Genomic DNA, 20,909 nt, shown 5'->3' on the forward strand with positions numbered 1-20,909 from the left:
TTTGGCTGGGACACAGTGCCCAGCTCTGTGGTCAAAGATTCTTCTGGATGTTTCTCTGAAGGTGCTTTTGGATGAGATTAACATTTAAATTGGTAGACTGGGTAAAGCAAATTGCCCTCTACGATATGGGTGGGCCTTAACCAATCAGGTGAAGGCCTGAATAGAACGAAAGATTGACATACTCCAGTAAAGGAAACGTTGCCATCAGATTGCCTTTTGCTTTGAGCTGCAACATGGGCTCTTCCTCAGTCTCTAACTGGTTGGCCCATCCTGAAGATTCTGCACTTGCTACCTGCCATAATCACATGAACCAATTCTGTAAATTTATTTCTATACATTTACACATACTAGTGGTACTGTTTCTCTGGAGAACTCTCACTGCTACAACCAAATAAATTGTGCAGATAATGGTGGGGATGGTGTTAAGTGACTTGACTTAAAAGATAAGCTAACTGCTACAACACACGATTTACCCATGTCATTAACTTTCACATGTACCTCTTGAACCTAAAAGTTAGAAAAAAGAAAAAAAAGAGATAAGCTTAACCTTATAGTAGATTGCATAGGATGGAGAAAGAGATAAGAGATGAAATAGTCAAAGAGAATGCTTACATTCTTGGCTTAGGTCAGTTGGATAAGTTATAATTTTTTTTTACTTAAATAGGGGACATACAAAATAATGAAAGGTGGCGAGGCATGGTGGCTCACACCTGTAATCCCAGCACTTTGCGAGGTCGAGGTGGGCAGATAATGAGGTCAGGAGTTCGAGACCAACCTGGCCAACATGGTGAAACCCCATCTCTACTAAAAATACAAAAAAATTAGCTGGGCATGGTGGTGCGTGCCTGTAGTCCCAGCTACTTGGGAGGCTGAGGCAGGAGAATTGCTGGAACCCAGGAGGCGGAGACTGCAGTGAGCCAAGATCATACCACTGCACTCCAGCCTGGTGACAGAGGGAGAATGAATCAAAGAAAGAAAGAAAAGAAAGAGAGAGAGAGAGAGAGACAGAAAGAAAGAAAGAAAGAAAAAGAAAGAAAGAAAGAAAAAGAAAGAAAGAAAGAAAGAAAGAAAGAAAGAAAGAAAGAAAGAAAGAAGGAAAGAAGGAAAGAAGGAAAGAAGGAAAGAAGGAAAGAAGGAAAGAAAGAAAGAAAGAAAGAAAGAAAGAAAGAAAGAAAGAAAGAAAGAAAGAAAGAAAGAAAGAAAGAAAGAAAAGAAAGCAAGCAAGCAAGCAAGCTGCAAGTATCAAGGAAGGATTAAGTTTTGCTCCAGGATTCTGTTTATGTCAGCAATGAGACCAAGATGTTTGGAATTTGATTCAATGTTCCAAGCATGAAAGAATTATGGGACATGGTCAGAGATTTCAGAATCAAATGGTATCCCCTGTCATTATTTCATGTTTTAAGAGTCATGAAATATGTAATTTCATGTAAATTTAGATTTTATAATTAAGTGGGGATAACACCAATCTTAAACGACATCTGCATTAAATTTTCCACAGTTTGCACATGGCTTTGATGTTCACTGTTAGGCCAAACAAAAACATTGAAGAGAAAGCACTTGTTAAACTGCAAATGTCACTAAGTGAAAATTTTACCTTAATAAAATGAACTATCTTAAGCTATAAGAAAGTTATGATTCCTTTAAAAAAAACCAACAACATAGCAATGATAAACAAAGACAATGGTATCAATCTTTTTAAGTGGATTTTGAACCTTGCTGGATGGGACAAGGAGAGGGCCATTGATAATAAAATCCATGCCAGGCAATAGGATGTGTTCTGATTGGCACAGAAGGCTGTCTAAGAAAGATCTGAGAAAGGCATTGGTTTTAGTGATCTGCTTCTGAAGCCCTTAATAAAGGTCCACCTACTGACTGGAATGCATGGAATTTACATTATATTCAAAACCAGTAAAGATCAAAGAAGTAAGAACTTATCCATGGCCGGTTCTTAAGGAAATACCACACATTTGCAAATTGATATTTGGAAGTGGAATTGCCCAAATTAATGCATGATTCAACAGCAGGAGATGCAGTATTTAGGCATCTGAGTACACAGTTTAATACATTATTTCATGAAATATTAATATTATGACATTAATTTAAATTGATTTAGATACACAAACTGTAATAGGGGCAAAAAATTAAATGTTATTACCAAGTCATCACACATTGCTCTACACAGAGCTGCTGCCAGGAAAAGAGTATATTCAAATCTAATTTCACATCTTCATTAATGAACTGAGTCAGTGACAGATTAATGAAATTCTGAGAAAATAATAAATCAGTAAACATATTTAATGATCAGGGATGCATAGTACAAAAGGTCTTTTAAGATTAAAATACAAAACGAGGCAACCTGTAAAGGTACACAGAGTTCATTAACTCAAAAAAAAAAAATACAAAAAACAAAAGAAGCAAAACAAAAAGCAACTACGGTTCCTATACCATTTCTGAACAAGATACAAATCATATTGAAAGCACATAACCTCATAGCTTGTGATGCTGGAACATATATTTGCTTTTCTCAAGCCCTGACTCCCAATGTCTTTATTGTCTATTTTCTCTGTGAAATAAATCTTATCCTAAATTTTCAGCCACCTAATGGAATCTTTCTCAAACCAGATAGAACAAACATGAAATGGTTCTATCTCCCAACTGGTTTGGGTTATTTGCCTTATGTGGAGATATTTTTGCTTACTAAACAGGAACTGTTTCAGTTTAAACTTGATTGCATCTGGTTACTTTCTATAGAGAGGAAATTTTCAACTCCTCAATGTCCCCTGCTCCCCACCGCCCCATACACACGGGCACACGTTCAGCAGGAGTAAGTTACCACTAATTGGTTAGGTCTAAGAAAAGTAATAGGGTTAAAATTTATATAGACATATTCTGAAAAAAATGCTATGTAAATTTTAGAAAAAAATAAAGTGTTTCTTTCCCGAATTTTTTAAAAATTATTTTATTTGTTTTAAATTTTTTTCTCTATCACTCAATTGCCCAGGGTTCCCTATGAGTTCTGCTTTCATAGCCATGGCCTGAGAACCAGGGCAGATGCTACAATACTCTTTTTCTCCTACTGGATCTTATACTATTTTTTCCCTTCTCACTGGCTAGCATGCTCAGGGTCCATGTTTTATTCATTTTTTAAATTATAGGGCCCAAGAGGAATTCCCCACAGAGCAGTGCAGTGGCTGTGGCAGATCATGGCCAGACTGCTTCATCAGGTAAGACCCAGATCTATCCCTTCTCACTGGGTGGTGCCTGCCTGAGGGAATTTCATCAACTCCAGCCAGGGGTTTACAAACAGGGGCTGGAACAGAGCCCCTAGAGGGAAGGGCAGCTGTGGTTCCTGTGGATCAGTGGACTTAGTCTTTCCTTCCTACTGGCTCTGAAGAGTCTGGGCAGTCTAGACAAGGGGGATTCCCCCCATTGCAGCACACCTGCTCTGCCAAGGGGCAGCCAGACTCCTTTAAGTGGGTCCCTGATCCCTTGCCTCCTGACTATGTAAGACCTCCCAACAGGGGTTGCCAGACACATTATACAGGAGAGTTCCAGCTGGCATCATGTCTGTGCCCCTCTAGGATGGAGCTCCAGGAGGAAGGAGTAGGCAGCCATCTTTGCCATTTTGCAGCCTCCACTGGTGATACCTCCAGGTGTAGGAGAGACCCAGGTGAACAGGGTCTGGAGTGGATCCACAGCAAACCAGAGAAGCCCTACAGAAGAGGGGCCTGACTGTTAAAAGAAAAACAAACAAAAAGCAACAACAACAACATCATCAACAAAAAAGACCTGAGAAAAAATGTCATCCAAAGGTCAGCAGACTCAAAGATCAAAGGTGGATAAACCCACAAAGATGAGAAAGAATCAACACATAAATGCTGAAAACTCAAAAACCCAGAGGGCCTCTTCTCCTCCAAATGATTGCAGCACCTCTCCAGCAAGGGCAGAGAACTGGACTGAGGCTGAGATGGATGAACTGACAAAAGTAGGCTTCCAAAAGTGTGTAATAACAAACTTCGCTGAGCTGAAGCAGCATGTTCTAACCCAATGCAAAGAAGCTAAGAACCATGATAAATCAATGCAGGAACTGGTAACCAGGATAACCAGTTTAGAGCAAATCATAAATGACCTGATGGAGCCCAAAAACACAAGAACTTCACAATTCAACCCCAAGTATCAATAGCCGAATAGACCAAGCAGAGGAAAGAATGTCAGAGCTTGAAGAGTATCATGCCAAAATAAGACAAGCAGACAAGATTAGATTTTAAAAGAATGAAAAGAAACAAACAAAACCTTTGAGAACTATGGGATTGCATAAAAAGATCAAACCTGTAACTGACTGGAGTACCTAAAAGAGACGGTGAGAATGGAACCAAGTTGGAAAACACACTTCAGGATATAAGCCAGGACAACTTCTCCAACCTAGCAAGACAGGCCAACATTCAAATTCAGGGCACACAAAGAATCTCAATAAGATATTCCATGAGAAGGAAGATCAACCCCATGACACCTAATCATGAGATTCTCCAAGGTAAAAATGAAGGAAATAAGGCTAAGGGCAGCCAGAGAGAAATGCCAGGTCAGCTACAAAGGGAAGCCCATTAGATTAACAGTGGATCTCTCAGCAGAAATCCTAGCAGCCCAGAGAGATTGGGGGCCAATATTCAACATTCTTAAAGAAAAGAATTTCCATTTCAGAATTTCATATGCAGCCAAACTAAGCTTCATATGCGAAGGAGAAATAAGATCCTTTTCAGGCAAGCAAATGCAGAGAGAATTTGTCATTACCAGGCCTTCCTTGCAAGAACTCCTGAAGGAATCACTAAATATGGAAAGGAAAAACCATTACTAGACACTACAAAGACACACTGAAGTACACAGACTAACAATGCTATTAATCAACTACATCAACAAGTCTGCAAAATAACCAGCTAGCATCATGATGACAGGATCAATTTCATACATAACAATGTTAACCTTAAATGCTAATGCGCTAAATACCCCACTTAAAATACACAGAATGGCAAACTGGATAAAGACTCAAGACCCGTCAGTGTGCTGTATTCAAGAGACCCATCTCATGTGCAAACACAGGCAGGCTCAAAATAAAGGGATAGAGGAAACTTTACCAAGCAAATGTAAAATAGAAAAAAAAGCAGTGGTTGCAATCCTAGTTTCTGACAGACTATAAACCAACAAAGATAAAAAAAGACAAAGTAAGGCATTATATAATGGTGAAGGGTTCAATTCAACAGGAAGAGCTAACTATCCTAAGTATGTTTACACCAATACAGGAACACCCAGATTCATAAACAAATTCTTAGAGACCTGTAAAGAGACATAGACTCACATACAATAATAGTGGGAGATTTTAACAACCCACTCTCAGAGAATTAGATGGATCATTAAGACAGAAAATTAACAAATATATTCAGGACTTGAACTCAGCTCTGGATCAAGTGGATCTGATAGATAACTGCAGAACTCTCCACCCAACAACAGAATATACATTATTCTCATTGCCACATGGCATTTACTCTAAAATTGATCACATAATTGGAAGCATAACACTCCTCAGCAAATGTAAGAGGTATTACACTACCTGACTTCAAACTATAATACAAGGCTACAGTAACCAAAATAGCCTGGTACAAAAACAGACACACAGACCAATGGAACAGAATAGATAACTCAGAAATATGACCATGCATCTACAACCATCTGATCTTTGACAAACCTGACAAAAATAAGCAATGGGGAAAGGATTTCCTATGAATAAATGGTGCTGGGAAAACCAGCTAGCCATATGCAGAAAATTGAAACTGGACTACTTTCTTATACCTTATATAAAAATTAACTCAAGATGGAATAAAGACTTAAATGTAAAACCCAAAAGTATAAAAACCCTATAAAATATCTGGGCAATACCACTCAGGACATAGGCATGGGTAAAGATTTAATGATGAAAATGTCAAAAGCAATTGCAACAAAACCAAAAATTAACAAGTGGAATCTGATTAAACTAAAGAGCTTTTACACAGCAAAAGAAATTATCATCAGAGTGAACAGGCAACCTAAAGAATGGGAGAAAATGTTTGCAATTTATCCATCTGACAAATGTCTAATGTCAAAAATATACAAGGAACATAAATAAATTTATAAGAAAAAAACAAATAACCCCGTTAAGAAGTAGACAAAGGACATGAACAGACACTTCTGAAGATGTGTCCAAAAAACATGAAAAAAAGCTCAGCATCACTGATCATTAGAGAAATGCAAATCAAAACCACAACAACATTCCATCTCATGCTAGTCAGAATGGAGATTATTAAAAAGTCAAGAAATAACAGATGAATGCTTTTACATTGTTGGTGGGAATGTAAATTAGTTCAACCATTGTGAAAGACAGTGTGGCGATTCCTCAAAGATCTGGAACTAGAAATACCATTTGACCCAGCAATCCCATTACTGGGTATAAACCCAAAGGAATATAAATCTTTCTATTATAAAGATACATGCACATACATGTTCATTGCAGCACTATACACAATTGCAAAGACATGGAATGAACCTAGGTGCCCATCAGTGGTGGACTGGATAAAGAAATTGTGGTATATATATTCCATGGAATACTATGCAGCCAAAACAAGGAATGAGATCATGTCCTTTGCAGTGAGATGGATGGAGCTGGAAGCCATTATCTTCACCAAACTAATGCAGGAGTAAAAAACCAAACACCACATGTTCTCACTTACAAGTGGTAGCTGAACAGTGAGAACACAAAAACACAGGGGGGTGAACAACATACACTGAGTCCTGTCAGGGGGCAGGGGAAGGAAGAGCATCAGGAAAAATAGCAAGTACATGCTTGGCTTAATACCTGGGTGATGGGTGGATAGGTGCAGCAAACTACTGTCACAGGGTCCTTGGGGTGTCACTTCACCAGCTGGAAACTACTGTGGCCAATGGCACCTTCTGCCTGAGTATTGCTCATGCCTCCTGGTCCCATTCCACCTACTTGGCCTGACATGCTGTGTTTGGCTTGCACTACTGGCCCAGATCTCACCCCTGCCAAGCATGAGCCAGGTGCAGAGTAGTGAGGGGTGTGTGAGTAACCAAGCTTGGGGTGCAGCCACTGCACACAGCCAGGCACACTTGCTGCTGCAGTGGGGCAGGCAGATCCAGGTGCCAGCACACATGCTAGCTCCATGTAAAGCTGCAGATGGACCAGATGTACTACATGTAGCATCTGCTGTGGGCACCCACATTTGGACGAGGAGAATGCAGTGGCTCCCAGAGGCTTGGAGACATCAGGAACTGCAGAAACCCAAAGAGAATGTAACAGCCCTGGCTCAGGGAGCCTCTAGGTCTGGGCTCCCCAAAGGGCCACAACTCTTCTCTCCTTGTCGCCCACAATGTGGCAAGTGTTGGGGACTTATTTCACTCCTGTTCTGTTACAGCTCTTTTAGTCCTGCCCTTTGGTTGGTCTGGAGTTATTGTCCCACATCCAGGAAAATGAGGTACACAGAAGAAGGGTGAACACAGCAGAGAAGAGCTTCATTAAGCAGCAGAATAGTTATGAGGAGACCCACAGCAGGTTGCTTCCTTCTGCAGGCAGGTGGCCCCAAAGTTTCTGCAACCCTCAGCAGAGAGGAGACCCAGAGTGGGTAGCTCCTACCTGCAAGCAGTTTGTCCTGTTGTATACAGGATTCTGGCTCAGTCCAGATTTTTTATGGGCTTCAGAGGGGATCAGGTGCACGCTGATTGGTCCATAGGTGGTCATAGGCAGGCCCAGAAAAAACACAGTAAGTTCTCACTTCAGTCTGCAGACTTGGCAGCCCAGCCCCCAGGCTACCTACAGGCCATCCCTGCCTTAAAGGTTTGGGCTTCATCGGTTACCTGCCTCTTTTCACCCAGGACCCTGTCTGCCTTCTGCCGCCATCAAGCTGCCGTCCATGGCGCCCAGGCTCTTCGTGCTGAGAGGTGCCTTCAGGCTCATGCCAAGCTGACCTCAGCCCCACTTCAACCTCCCTCCCACGCTTGTCAGTGTCCAAAGTCTGGAGGGGGACAGAGGGAGCAGGGGTCTGGCATGTCAGCACTGCCCCAAGAGTGTGCACACCTGGCCAGATCATGACAGTACCTGTGCTAGGCCTCAACTTTGCTCCAAAATTGGAGTAGGCACCAGGAGCGGGGAGAGGTCAGGCAGCAGGAGCAGGCACTTCTGAGCCTGTGGGGCAGGAGGGCTTCCCGGGTCTCCAAGAGTGCAGAGATTCCCGGGTCACAGCCACAGCTAGGAAGCTGCTGTTGCACCTGAGAGGCTGGGGCTCCCAACTCATCAATTCAGAAAGGGGTTTGGCTGCCACCTGTTCTCTGCTTCCTCTGGCTCCATGGAGCACATAGCCCGTGCCACAGATCCTCCACTGCAGCCAGCATCATGGCAGTGGCTATTCCAACTAGGTCACCACTGCCATGACCACCATGGCACATGTTTACCTATGTAACAAACCTATACATCCTGCACAGAGACCTTTTGGCTGTTAAAGCTTGAAACTTACATTTGTTTTATCTGAATTCCTTCCTCAGGTAATGAACTTCAGGCCTCTCCTAAAAAGTATCAAAGAACTGAAACCAGATCACCACACCAGATGCCAGAGCCCTCACTCACCATGGTTGCTTACTTGGCCCTCCCGAGTTTCTGTTTTCTCACACGTTGTTACATTTCTTGCCTGATATATAAACCTCTAGATTTAGTTGGTCAAGGAGATGGATTTGTGACTTGAGCTCCCATCTCCTTGGCTGCAGCACCCAATTAAAGCCTTCTTTCTTGGCAATACTCAACTTCTCAGTGATTAGGTTTCTGTGCGGCAGGCAGCAGGACCTAGACAGAACCCCTTGTGTTTTGATAACATGATGAAGGTGTCCCAGACCCTTTAAATCATGTATCTTAATCATTTCATCAATTTTGCAGGCAGCTTGCTCCCTTTCAACACTGGCTCATTGTTGTAACTCCCAGATATCAAATAATCAAGGCATGCAGATTTCATTAGAAAACGTATACATTTTTATAATAATGATCTAGACAGATTTTTTTAGAAATTTGTACCACTGTGTGCTTGTGATAAATAAACACTAACTGGGAAAGCTCATAGAGTTGCTGGGTGTATGTTCTGAGTTATTAACACATAGCATGACATTTCAGGCAGTATCAAAGCATTTTTGAAATGACCTCTCATCCCCTACTAAAATGTTCATAAAGGACAGTGTACAAACTGAAAACAGGTGAATGATTACAAAGTGAAAACAACATGTGATTATCATCTTAGTAGAGAAATAAAACATACTAGCTCTTCTGCAGATTCACAGAGATGATCATTACCCCGGCCTCTCCACAATGTGAGCATCATTCTAACACATTAATAATTGCTCTTTTGGATTTTTACATAAATAAAATCATACACTATGTACTCATTTCTGTCCACTTTATTTTGCTTCATATTATTTTTGTACCTTTCATTTGTGGCATTTCATATGGCAATAATCTGTTCCTTTTAAATACTGTATACAATTTTGAATGAATATTCCACAGCTTATTGATACATTTTATTGGTGATGGCATTTAGATTATTTTCACTTGGGACTATTAGAACTAAAGCAGCTGTGAGTATTTCTGTATGTATCTCTTGAAATACACATACATAATGTTTTTTTCAAAAAATTAAGACAAATAAGTGAAATTGCTGTGTTATAGTCAACTTCGATTAATAATGCCAAATGATTTTTCTAAGTGGTTTTATATCAATTTATACAGTCACCAGCAATATATGGGCTTCCAGCTGCTTCCTATTCTTGGCCTATTTGGTACTGTCGATCATTTTGACATTCTGATGCATATAAAGTGACATTAAGTTATGGTTTTAATTTGTATTTTTAATATTTTTAGTAAGCATGAGGATACTGGGCATTGACCATTTGTATGTTATTTTTGCAAAGTTTCTGTTCACATTTCTTGCCCATTTCTAAACCCTGAATATAATTTTTTGTTAGTTTCACGTTCACTATTTTTTTCAGTCCATAATTCTCCTTTTCACTCTCTAGAAGGTGAATTTTGATTAACAGAAGTTTCTAATTATAATGTAATCTTATTTATTACTCCTTTTCTTTGTAATTGGTGGGTTATTTTGTTATGCTTAACTCTGTTAAAAAACTCCTTACTTAATAAAATTATGATGGTACACTCCAATATTATGTTTCTTATTGTTTTATCTTTCACATTTAGATTATTAATTCAGGTTTAATTGATTTTTGTGTTAAATATTACGTAAGGGATCAACTGTCATTTTTTTTTTTTTCTGTATTGCTATTGTACTCCTCCCTCCAGGGTCACCAACGTTGGTTTTAATGGCATCAACACTCAGGAGATCGCAGGTCAGTTCTGGTTGGCAATATCTAGGGGTAAGGGGCTGTGGCCTCCAGTCAGCCCCACAGCCTTCCAGAACTTGCTGCCCTATCCCGCCCACCTCCCATGCCACCCCACTGAAAAAAGACAAAATAATTGTGTGTCCAGAATTGGTGGGTTCTTGGTCTCACTGACTTCAAGAATGAAGCCACTTACCCTCACCGTGAGTGTTACAGTTCTTAAAGGCAGCGTGTCCAGAGTTTGTTCCTTCTGGTGGGTTCATGGTCTCACTGGCTCAGGAGTGAAGCTGCAGACCTTCGCCGTGAGCGTTACAGCTATTAAGGTGGCAAGTCTGGAGTTATTCATTCCTTCCAGTGGTTTTGTGGGCTCACTGGCTTCAGAAGTGAAACTGCAGACCTTCGTGGTGAGCGTTACAGCTCACAAAGGCAGTGTGGACCCAAAGAGTGAGCAACAGCAAGATTTATTGCAAAGAGCAACAGAACAAAGCTTCCACAGCTTGGAAGGGGACCACAGCGGGTTGCCACTACTGGCTCAGGCAGCCTGCTTTTATTCTCTTATCTGGCCACACCCACATCCTGCTGATTGGTCCATCTTACAGAGAGCTGATTGGTCTGTTTTACAGAGAGCTGATTGGTCCTTTTTGATAGGGTGCTGATTGGTGTGTTTACAATCCCTGAGCTAGACACAAAAGTTCTCCATGTCCCCGCTAGATTAGCTAGATACAGAGTGCTGATTGGTGCATTTACAAACCTTGAGCTAGATACAGAGTGCTGATTGGTGTATTCACAATCCCTTAGCTAGACATAAAGGTTCTCCAAGTCCCCACCAGATCAGCTAGACACAGAGCACTGATTGGTGCATTTACAAACCTTGAGCTAGACACAGAGAGCTGACTGGTGTATTCACAATCCCTTAGCTAGACATAAAGATTCTCCAAGTCCCCACCAGATTAGCTAGACACAGAGTGACTATTGGTGCATCCACAAACCCTGAGCTAGACACAGGGTGCTGATTGGTGTGTTTACAAACCTTGAGCTAGATACAGAGTGCTGATTGGTGTATTTACAATCCCCTAGCTAGACATAAAGGTTTTCCAAGTCCCCACCAGACTCAGGAGCCCAGCTGGCTTCACCCACTGGATCCTGCATGGGGGCCACAGGTGGAGCTGCCTGCCAGTCCCCTGCCCTCCACCTGCATTCCTCAGCCCTTGGGCAGTTGATGGGACCCAGAGCCGTGGAACAGGAGGCAGCACTCATCAGGGAGGCTCAGGCCATGCAGGAGCCCATGGTGGTGGGGGGAGACTCAGGCATGGTGGGCTGCAGGTCCTGAGCCCTGCCCCGTGGGGAGGCAGCTAAAGCCTGGCAAGAAATCGAGCACAGTGCCAGTGGGTCAGCACTGCTGGGGGACCTGGTGCACCCTCCACAGCTTCTGGCCCGGGTGCTAAGCCCCTCACTGCCTGGGGCCCCATGGCTGGCCGGTCATTCTAAGTGCAGGGCCACCAAGCCTATGCCCACCCGGAACTCCAGCTGGCCCACAAGTGCCCTGCGCAGCCCCGGTTCCCACCTGTGCCTCTCCCTCCACACCTCCCGGCAAGCCGAGGGAGCCGGCTCTAGCCTCAGCCAGCCCAGAGAAGGGCTCCCACGGTGCAGCGGTGGGCTGAAGGGCTCCTCAAGTGCATCTAGAATGGGCGCCAAGGCCGAGGAGGCACCAAGAGCGAGCTAGGGCTGCAAGGGCTGCCTGCACGCTGTCACCTTTCAATTGCATCAACGGACAGACCCCAGAGCTCCTGGCCTCCCACACACACCGCAAGGGCTGTCAGAGACAAGGAGGGCTTTGGTGTCACTCAGTGGTGGCCTAGGGCTGTGTCCAGGATCGTGTTTATCAAATGTGACACAGGTTCGTTTACAAATGGGAGCTCTGGAAGGTCTACTTCTGTGGCTCCAAGACACTCTCAAGTCTCTAATGGCTTCTCTTAGAGTTACTGAAAGTTGGGCCTGGGTAACGCTGTGTAGGTTGGTTGGTTTATTTGTAAGAAATGTGTACACATTTTGGTAAGTCCAACACTAACTTCTTTTTCCTCAGAGGAGACTCAGACAGAGGTGCCCTCCTTTGAGCTGCTGCCGTCCTCCGTCTTTTCCAGCTGTTCCTGCAGCTTCTTCACTGTGTCCTTCTCCCCTGCCAGCTGCTCCTGGGTCATTTTCAGAAGCTCCTGTAGTTTGGTCGCGGCATGGCCCGGGTCATTCGTTAACTTCTTCTCTTTTTCTAGTCTCTCCTTCAGCTACACGGCCTCCTCCATTTCTGAAGACTCCAGGATACAGGCTGCACTGAGCTTTTCCAACTCTTCTTGTAACCAACGCACTGAGGCCTGAGGAGCCTCAAACTCTGCCGTGAGCTTCTGCAGCTGTGTTTGCTTGTCCTCCAGGATGGCTTCTGTCCGCTCCAGCTGCGTCTTCAGCTGAACGGGGTTGTGCTCGGCTAGGGGGTTTGGGGGTGAGTCTGGGGAGGAAACTGGGGACCCTGCTATGTCACCATCCTCTACATGGCTCTTCATTTCACTCAACTGCTGCCTGAGCAGGGTGAGCACATCCTTCTGTTTCTGGGCTTCACTCTTGGCTGCATCCAGCTGAGATTGAGATTCTAGTAGAAGTTGCCTCAGCAGCACCACTTCCATGGCATAGTTCTGGCACAGCGATGGGGGCTGCCATGTGCTTCTCCAGCTCTGCCTCCAAATTCGAGATGTGCTGCCTCACCTGGTCTGAACTTTCAAGTTCTCCTTTTAGCTTCTCTACAATCTCTTTGAGATGTTTCACTGCCCAGTGACTTCTGGAGTACCTCCTCTGTGGTGCCCACCTTGGCCCTCGACACCTGCTCCTCCTCCTCCAAGATCTTCTGCAGTCCTCTCAGCATCCCCTCCATCTCCGCCAGGATGCTGCCGTGCTGGTCACACCCGGCCTGCAGCGTGCTCGGTGTCTCCTCAGCCTCCCTCAACTTAGAGTCCGGGTCCAAGGAGGGCCGGCAGGAGCTGGCGACTGCTTCAGCAGTCTGGGGCCTTTGTCTTTTAGCTCCTACAGCCACTCAGTGTAATTCTGTTGTGCCAAAATCCACCATAATTTATTGAAAAGCACATTAGTTACTACTGGTCCACACTGTCACATTTGTCCTAAATGGAATACTTATATGGAGGCGTTTATTTCTGGACTTTCTTTGGTTTTATTGGTTTATTTTTGAATCAACAGCACACTAAATTATCAGCTTAAAATAAGTTTTACTATCAAGTGATTAAATTTTCTGTCTGTATTCTTCATGCATGTCTTAACTATTCTTAGTCCTTTATATTTCCAGATAGATTTTAGAATCGGTTTCCAGTTTCTACACATACAAAGAGAGTACTGGACTTTTCTTAGAATGACATTGTATGTACAAATCAATTTTGGGAGAACAAACATCTTTACAATATTGAGTCTTAATAGATTTTACTTTTAAGAGCAGTTTTAGGTTTACAACAAAATTGAGACAAGTTAAAGAAATTGCCCATATACCTCCTGACCCCACATATGCACACTTTCCCCGTCGTCAACATCCCCCACCAGAGGGGTACATTTGTTGCAGCTGATGTGAATCCACACCGAAACATCATTATCATGCAGAGTCAATGGTTTATGTAGGTTTCACTCTTGTAGTCATTCTGTACGTTTGGACAAACTTATAATGATATATCCATCATTAAAGTATTGTACAAAGTAGCTTCACTGCCCTGAAACTCTTCTGTGCTCCACTTACTCATCTCTCCCTTCCCTTAACTCCTGGCAAGCACTGATTGTTTTACTGTCTCCATAGTTTTCCCTTTTCCAGAATGTCATATAGTTGGAATTTTAAAGTATGTATCCTTTTCAGATTGGCTTCTTTAACTTAGTAGCATGGATCTGAGTTTCCCCCATTTCTTTTCATGGCTTGATAGCTTACTTATTTTAAAATGCCGAGGAACGTTTTATCATTTGAATGTACTGCAGTTTATTTATCCATTTGTCTGCTGAAGGACGTCTTGATTGCTTCCAGCATTTGACAATTATGAATAAAGCTGCTGTAAACATCCTGTGTAGGTTTATGTGTAGATAAATGTTTGCAGCTCCTTTGGGTAGATACCAAGGAGTGTGATTGCTGGATTGCATGGTGAGAATACGTTTAGTGTGAAGTAAAATGAACACACTGGCTGCAGTGAGTGAGCACAGGGTGATTACTCACTGTGGCCAATGAGTTAATTTTTTCCATTATTCCCAGGAGTGAGCAGCTCCAGAGGAATATCCTGTTTGCACCTCTGAGCTAAGACGGTTCCTGTAACCCTGTGTCTGGAGCTGAGATAACATGGCAGAAAACTCCTCCCAGTAGCCTCCTGAAAGGCATCCAACAGACTTCTGGTTTGGGGTTGGAAAATTCCAAACCAATCAGGACTGAATGAATTTGAGTCATTTATTTGCATATACAAACCTGATTGAGAGCTGGGGCAGGAACTTTCCCTATTTAAGCCAGACACCCTCTTTATCTCCAGAGTGCACTTTTGTTGTACTTTGGAGACTGCATCTCTCTGATCAGCAGATTTATTATTATTATTAGAAAATAAAACACTTCTTTATTTTTCCTCTGCAAACCTCATAGTCTTTTGTTAACATTAGTTTTATAAGAAACTTCCAAATTGTCTTCTAAAGAGGTCATGCCATTTTGTATTCCCACCTGCACTGAATGAAAGTTCCTGTTGCTCCATATCCTCATCAGAACTTGGTGTGGTCAGTGTTCTGGATTTCGGCCTTTCTAATAGGTGCGTAGTGGTATCTCATTTTTACTTTAATTTCCACATCCCTGATGCCATATGATGTGATGTGAAACATCTTTTCCTACGTTTATTTTCCATCTGTATATCTGCTTTGGTGTGGTGTATAATATTGAACCTTTTAATCAATGAAATTTGATATGTATATTAGGTTTAATTTAGTTTCTAGCCATATATTTTTATAGCTTTTTGAGTGGAATCTTGTCCATGTTTTATATATCTGTTCCTGGAAAGATGTTTCTGAAACTATTATAAATGGCATTGTTTAAGATATTTTCTATTGTTTTGTACTTCTATATCGATATAAATGTGATTTTTATGTATAGACCTGATATACATAAATTGATATGTGTATAATAAACATTACATATATTTTATTATATATTATCTTATATATTTTATATGTTATATATAATCTTTTTCTTTTGGGAAATTGGCCCTAATATTTTAAATCTTTTGAGCTAGTTTAAATTATGCACAAAACTCTTGATAGATTTTTGTCAATCTACTAATATGGTAGTTGTGTCAATAGAGGACACAGGAAAAAAAACATGGTCACATATGTTTGATAACATTATGGCATAAATGCCCTATAACAATCATAAAGAATTTTTATGTGATCATATTTTAATTACTTTAATATTATTTAATATTTAACATTGAATTATTTTAATATTTTACTATCTTCCCAATGTAGCCTTATGTTTTGTTATTATTTTTGTTATGATCACATAAAAATTCTTAAGAGTTCTTAAAACATTATGTTTAGAAAAGTTGGAAAAAAGCTCAATTCTCCTAAGGTATCGATAGGTAATATTTTGCTATATTTGTTCTCTGAGTAGATAGGTAGAAAGATAGAATTATTTTTGCCAAAATTGTTTAGAAAGAATTCTCAAAAAACTGTTAAGAACAAGTATCTCCTCCTACTTAGCCACGTGATGACTTTTACACCTAAGTATGTTAGCATTAATTACATCACCTAATATAGCTTCATGTGTTCCAAAAAAGTTTTAGGACTGTTTTTTTTTAGCCAACACTCAATATTGGTTCATTCGTTTCGTTGGGTTTCCATGATTTTTATGCTTTTTTAAAAGTCTAAAATGGGTTACTCCAACTGTTTTTTTTCCTTTTTCCTGACATTGGAAAAGTATGCAGAAATGTTTATCTGTAGAATGCCCTATGTTCTAGATTTGTCTGTGATTAGATGCAGCTGAAAAATATTTGGAAACACTAAAAATGAAGTGATATTATATAGTTTTTATCCAATCCCATCAGGAAGCACATTGGATGAAGTCACTCGTCTAAAATTTATGTACGGATTATTTTGTCAATAGGTAAATATATGTTCTGTGTAATAGGATACCATTGTTTCATTTTCAATCCTGTTGTGCTACTTTTTGTGACTTATTATATTTTTCAGGACCGTCCAATAATTGTAAGGAACATTATTTTGCTCTCAACAGAAATATATTGAAATTTTTAACATAACGTGTTTACTCTTTTTTTTTTGTATATTAAATATTTCTTTCTACCATCCTAGTTTTGCAGACAGTTTTATTAACACCTATTGAGATAACCATATCACTTGTGGTGGGGTGCGATGGCTCACATCTGTAATCCCAGCACTTTGAGAGGCCGAGGTAGGCAGACCTCATGTGAGGTCAGGAGTTGGAGACCAGCCTGGCCAACATGATGAAACCCCGTCTCTGAAAGTACAAAAATTAGCCGGGTGTGGTGGCGGGCTTCTGTAGTCCCAGCTACTCAGCAGGCTGAGGCAGGAGAATCCCTTGAACCAGGGAGGTGGAGGTTACAGCAAGCCTAGATGGCGCCACTGCACTCCAGCCTGGGCAACAGACTGTGTCTAAAAAAAAAACCAAAAAACTTGTATCACCTGTTTCCCTTTGTTTTGTTACACTAATATCCTGCAGCTAAGCTAGAATCCCTAAAGCCAAATGAACTTGATTATAATGCAGTATTCTTTTCATTGATATATTGATTCTGTTTGCTTTTTTAATGTTTTTATCCAAGTCCATAAAAGAGCCAGAAATAGAAATATTCTTTCTTGTATTCACGTCTGATTTTAGTATCAAGTTCTCTTTTTCCTCAGAAAATAAATTAGAATGTCTTTTTTTTCTAGTTTATGAAAGGTTTTGCCTAAGATTTGTGTTATTTCTGTTTTAAATATTTAATAAGATTCATCTGTGCTTTACATTTTGAGTAATGTTATTTAATTATGGTTTGAATTTTAATGTTTTATGTTAAAAAAGGAAATACAAATTTTTCATTTATATTTTTTGTTTCTTATTATAATTTTTTCTAGCAATTTCGTATTTTATCTAAGATTTTGAATTTATGAGCATAAAGTAGACCATAGTATTCTCTTCTAATTTCTATGTCATTAATATCCATGGTGATGTTCTGTTTTTTATGTCTTATATTGTGTACTTTTGTGTGTGCTGTCTCTGATATTCTCAGGTGTTATAAATTTTATTAGTGTTTTCAAAGAACAAATTTTTATCTTTATTGATGCCTTTATTATAGACTTGTTTCTCATTTCATTATTATTATTCTTACGATGGTGACCAGTTTTCCACTTAGGAATGTAAGACAGGGGAACAAAAGAGAACAGGATGCACAGGTAAATATGAATTCAGGTATGCCTTTTTTTTTTTAGTATCAGTATATTCCCTTCCAATATTTGACACTTGCTTACACTAATATATATGTTTATCTGAAATTCAACTGGACCAGAATAGCCTGTGTTTTATTTGGCAACCCTATTAATACTACTTCTTGTAGATTTAATGCCCTGATTGTTGATTTTTGTTTCTTTGGGTAGGTATTTATTTACTTCTAGGCTTTGATTTTTTTTTACATTTGCATTTAAGGCTATAAATTAACTCTCGGCATAGTTTAGATGGAACACTCAATTTTTAGCCTGTCTTAATTTCATTACCATTGTGTTTAAAATATTTTCTACTTACTTCGTAAATATGTTTACAAAATGACTGATGAAAGCTCATTCTTTACAACAAATACTGTGGGAAACTACTGAAATATCCATCAACAATAGAATACCTAAAGGTCTGTTATTTGTACAATATAATACTAAAGAACAATTTTAAAAGAAGAAACTACTGATAAATTTAACAGCTGGGATGGATCTCAAAGGCATTAAAAGTAACTACAGGGTTATACTATTCTGGCTGAGGTGCCATTGGCTGGAAAAGCACAGGGCAAACTTTTCTGAGGAGATAAAAATGTTCTATATTGTAATCTCAGTGATGGTTCTAGAAATATATGTAAAAATTTTAAGAGACACATGCTTACAATTTGTACTCTTACTACTTGAAAATTATATTTCTTTTTTAAAGGCAATGAACAAAAAAGAGATTGGTTATGATTAAAACTGCAAAAGGATTTGCATCACCAATTACTGGTGTGGAAGAGAAACCTATCACATTAAAAATATCAGATCTTAGTTATCGCTAAACAGCTTACTTAACACTATACATCACAACAAAAGAAGTGTTAAATTCAGGTAAGCTTATTTAATAATTATAATTATGAGACACTTTAATATTTTATTTTACTATCTTCCCAATATAGCCTTATGTTTTGTTATTATATAATCAATATTACATGTAAAGAATCAAAACTGAAAATAACATAAACAATTTGTCAATGAATACAAGGTTGGAAAAGAAAATAATAGAGATTTAATTCCATATTACTGGGTTTAATTCTAAGACTAATTCATTTATTTCACAAGCATTGATTGAGCATTTAGTACACCATGGTCCACATCAGAAAATGAGATTTCAGTTTTGAACAGACAACAATCTATGGGTGATGTTCCTTAAACTTAAAGCTTATAAATAGTTCCAATAATATTTAATATAATAGAAAACACACAAATGGGAAAAATGAGGGGAGGCCCTTCTTTTACTTTCATTCACACTTTTAATAATTGCTCTGCAGAAAATTTAAAGAATAAACTTCACACTAAATCTACAATGTCTCCAACTTACTAAAACTCAAAAGTCAAAAATTATCCCCAAGTTCTGCCATATTACTTTCTTACTGAGTCAAATTTTGATCCATTAAACACTTTTTCAAGTAGCCTCTCATTTTAAAAAGAAAAGAAAAAAGATTTGTCAATGTGGGCTTGTGATAGGTGACATCACTCTGGTGTTCTAATCAATAATTGCACTGTTGAGTTATCTCCCCCATTCTGAGTTTAATTATCCAGCTTTTCTGACTCATTTCTTTAGACCTTCAACTCCAGCATACTTAATTGACTATCAGTGACTTACACCCTAAGCCTTATTATTACCAGGAATTAATCCACCTCTGAGTTTTTTGAACTCTATGATTCTCTTAACTGGCCGATATATATTCTTTCATATCTCTCTCCCTTTTATTTCATTCTGCACTTGTTAGACAGTTATCCCATCACATCATCTTCTCTTCTCTCCTGTGTTCTGAGTCCACTCAAGGTTTTATTTTTGCACCCATACCCATAATAGAATTAGAGGTTTACCAATTTAATTGTGCCCTAAGTTTATGTCTTTCATTGTTCTTTGTCCACAAAGAACAAGAGACATATCTCACTCACAATTATTTAACAATATTTTATCTTTCTTATTATTTTGCTGCTCAGCCTAAGCTGTTGTTGCCATAATTGTGATGACTAGCTTCACCACAATTTCGTGCTAAGCAACTTTGGCCAGGGTCTTAGAGATACCAATGATTTTCCTCATCTCCGATTGACTCATTATAACTCTTCTTTTAGCAGCTGTTCAAAATATTTTCCACTGCCTTCATATCCCCAACCTACTTCCACACTCCACTCTTGGGTGAAGGCTCTGGTTCCTTTGTCATTCTGGAGATAAATGACATTCTGCAATCTACCATCTGTATGATGTTTCTAAAATAAAAACAAAATCCATCATATCACTCTCCAGTGCCATTATCTGGCTTCAGCTTATCTTCCCAGCTGACATTTTTTAGACACTCATGGATTCTACTTTTTTTTTTAACTTCTTCAATGTCTCAACTTATCCTTGCTTTCTCATACTTCCTTGCCTCTGCCTACCATCTGCCTAGAATTTTATTTGCCCTTTTCTTCATTTCTCTCTCTTCTGAATGCATTTTAAGACTCACCTTCTTTGGACTCCTTCCCCAAGCTAGTTTAAGGGCAGCTCACTATAACACCAGCCCTTTTGTTCCAAAACCACCTTGAACATATACATCTCTTACATTTCTGTCGAATGTGCTTTAAGCAGCTTGAGAGCCAAGACTAGTATCCATTTAATAACTTTTTTCTCCAAGCCAGTCACACTGCCTAACATATGATAAGATGCCTAGTAGATTGTTACAAATATATTTTCAAAAATAAATATTCTGAACGTTACTGACAGCCACCTTGAAATTTCTGTATTGTTTTACAGAATATCTCATTTCTTTTATTTCTGTTACATTTATCTTTTTTTTTCTTTTTTTATCCATTTCCTTTTTATCCCGCATGCGTTTTTCCCTCTTTCTCATTGGTAGAAATGGAAAATCTTTAATCATTGCTATAGCAGTGCAATTTGCTTTTGAAATTCAATTCTTTTCCACCTCTGGAATAATGTACCATATCATTCTACTTAATATTTTTTGTCT

At 39.7% G+C, this 20,909-nt stretch overlaps 1 pseudogene; it reads right to left on the bottom strand.

Moving 5' to 3' along the window:
* Positions 1–12,467: 12,467 nt before the first annotated feature.
* The window catches only part of LOC100462593 (ribosome-binding protein 1-like), a 43,136-nt pseudogene continuing 34,694 nt past the window's right edge, over positions 12,468–20,909 (bottom strand).

Source organism: Pongo abelii, chromosome 6 (assembly GCF_028885655.2).
Source record: "Pongo abelii isolate AG06213 chromosome 6, NHGRI_mPonAbe1-v2.0_pri, whole genome shotgun sequence".
Classification (NCBI taxonomy): domain Eukaryota; kingdom Metazoa; phylum Chordata; class Mammalia; order Primates; family Hominidae; genus Pongo; species Pongo abelii.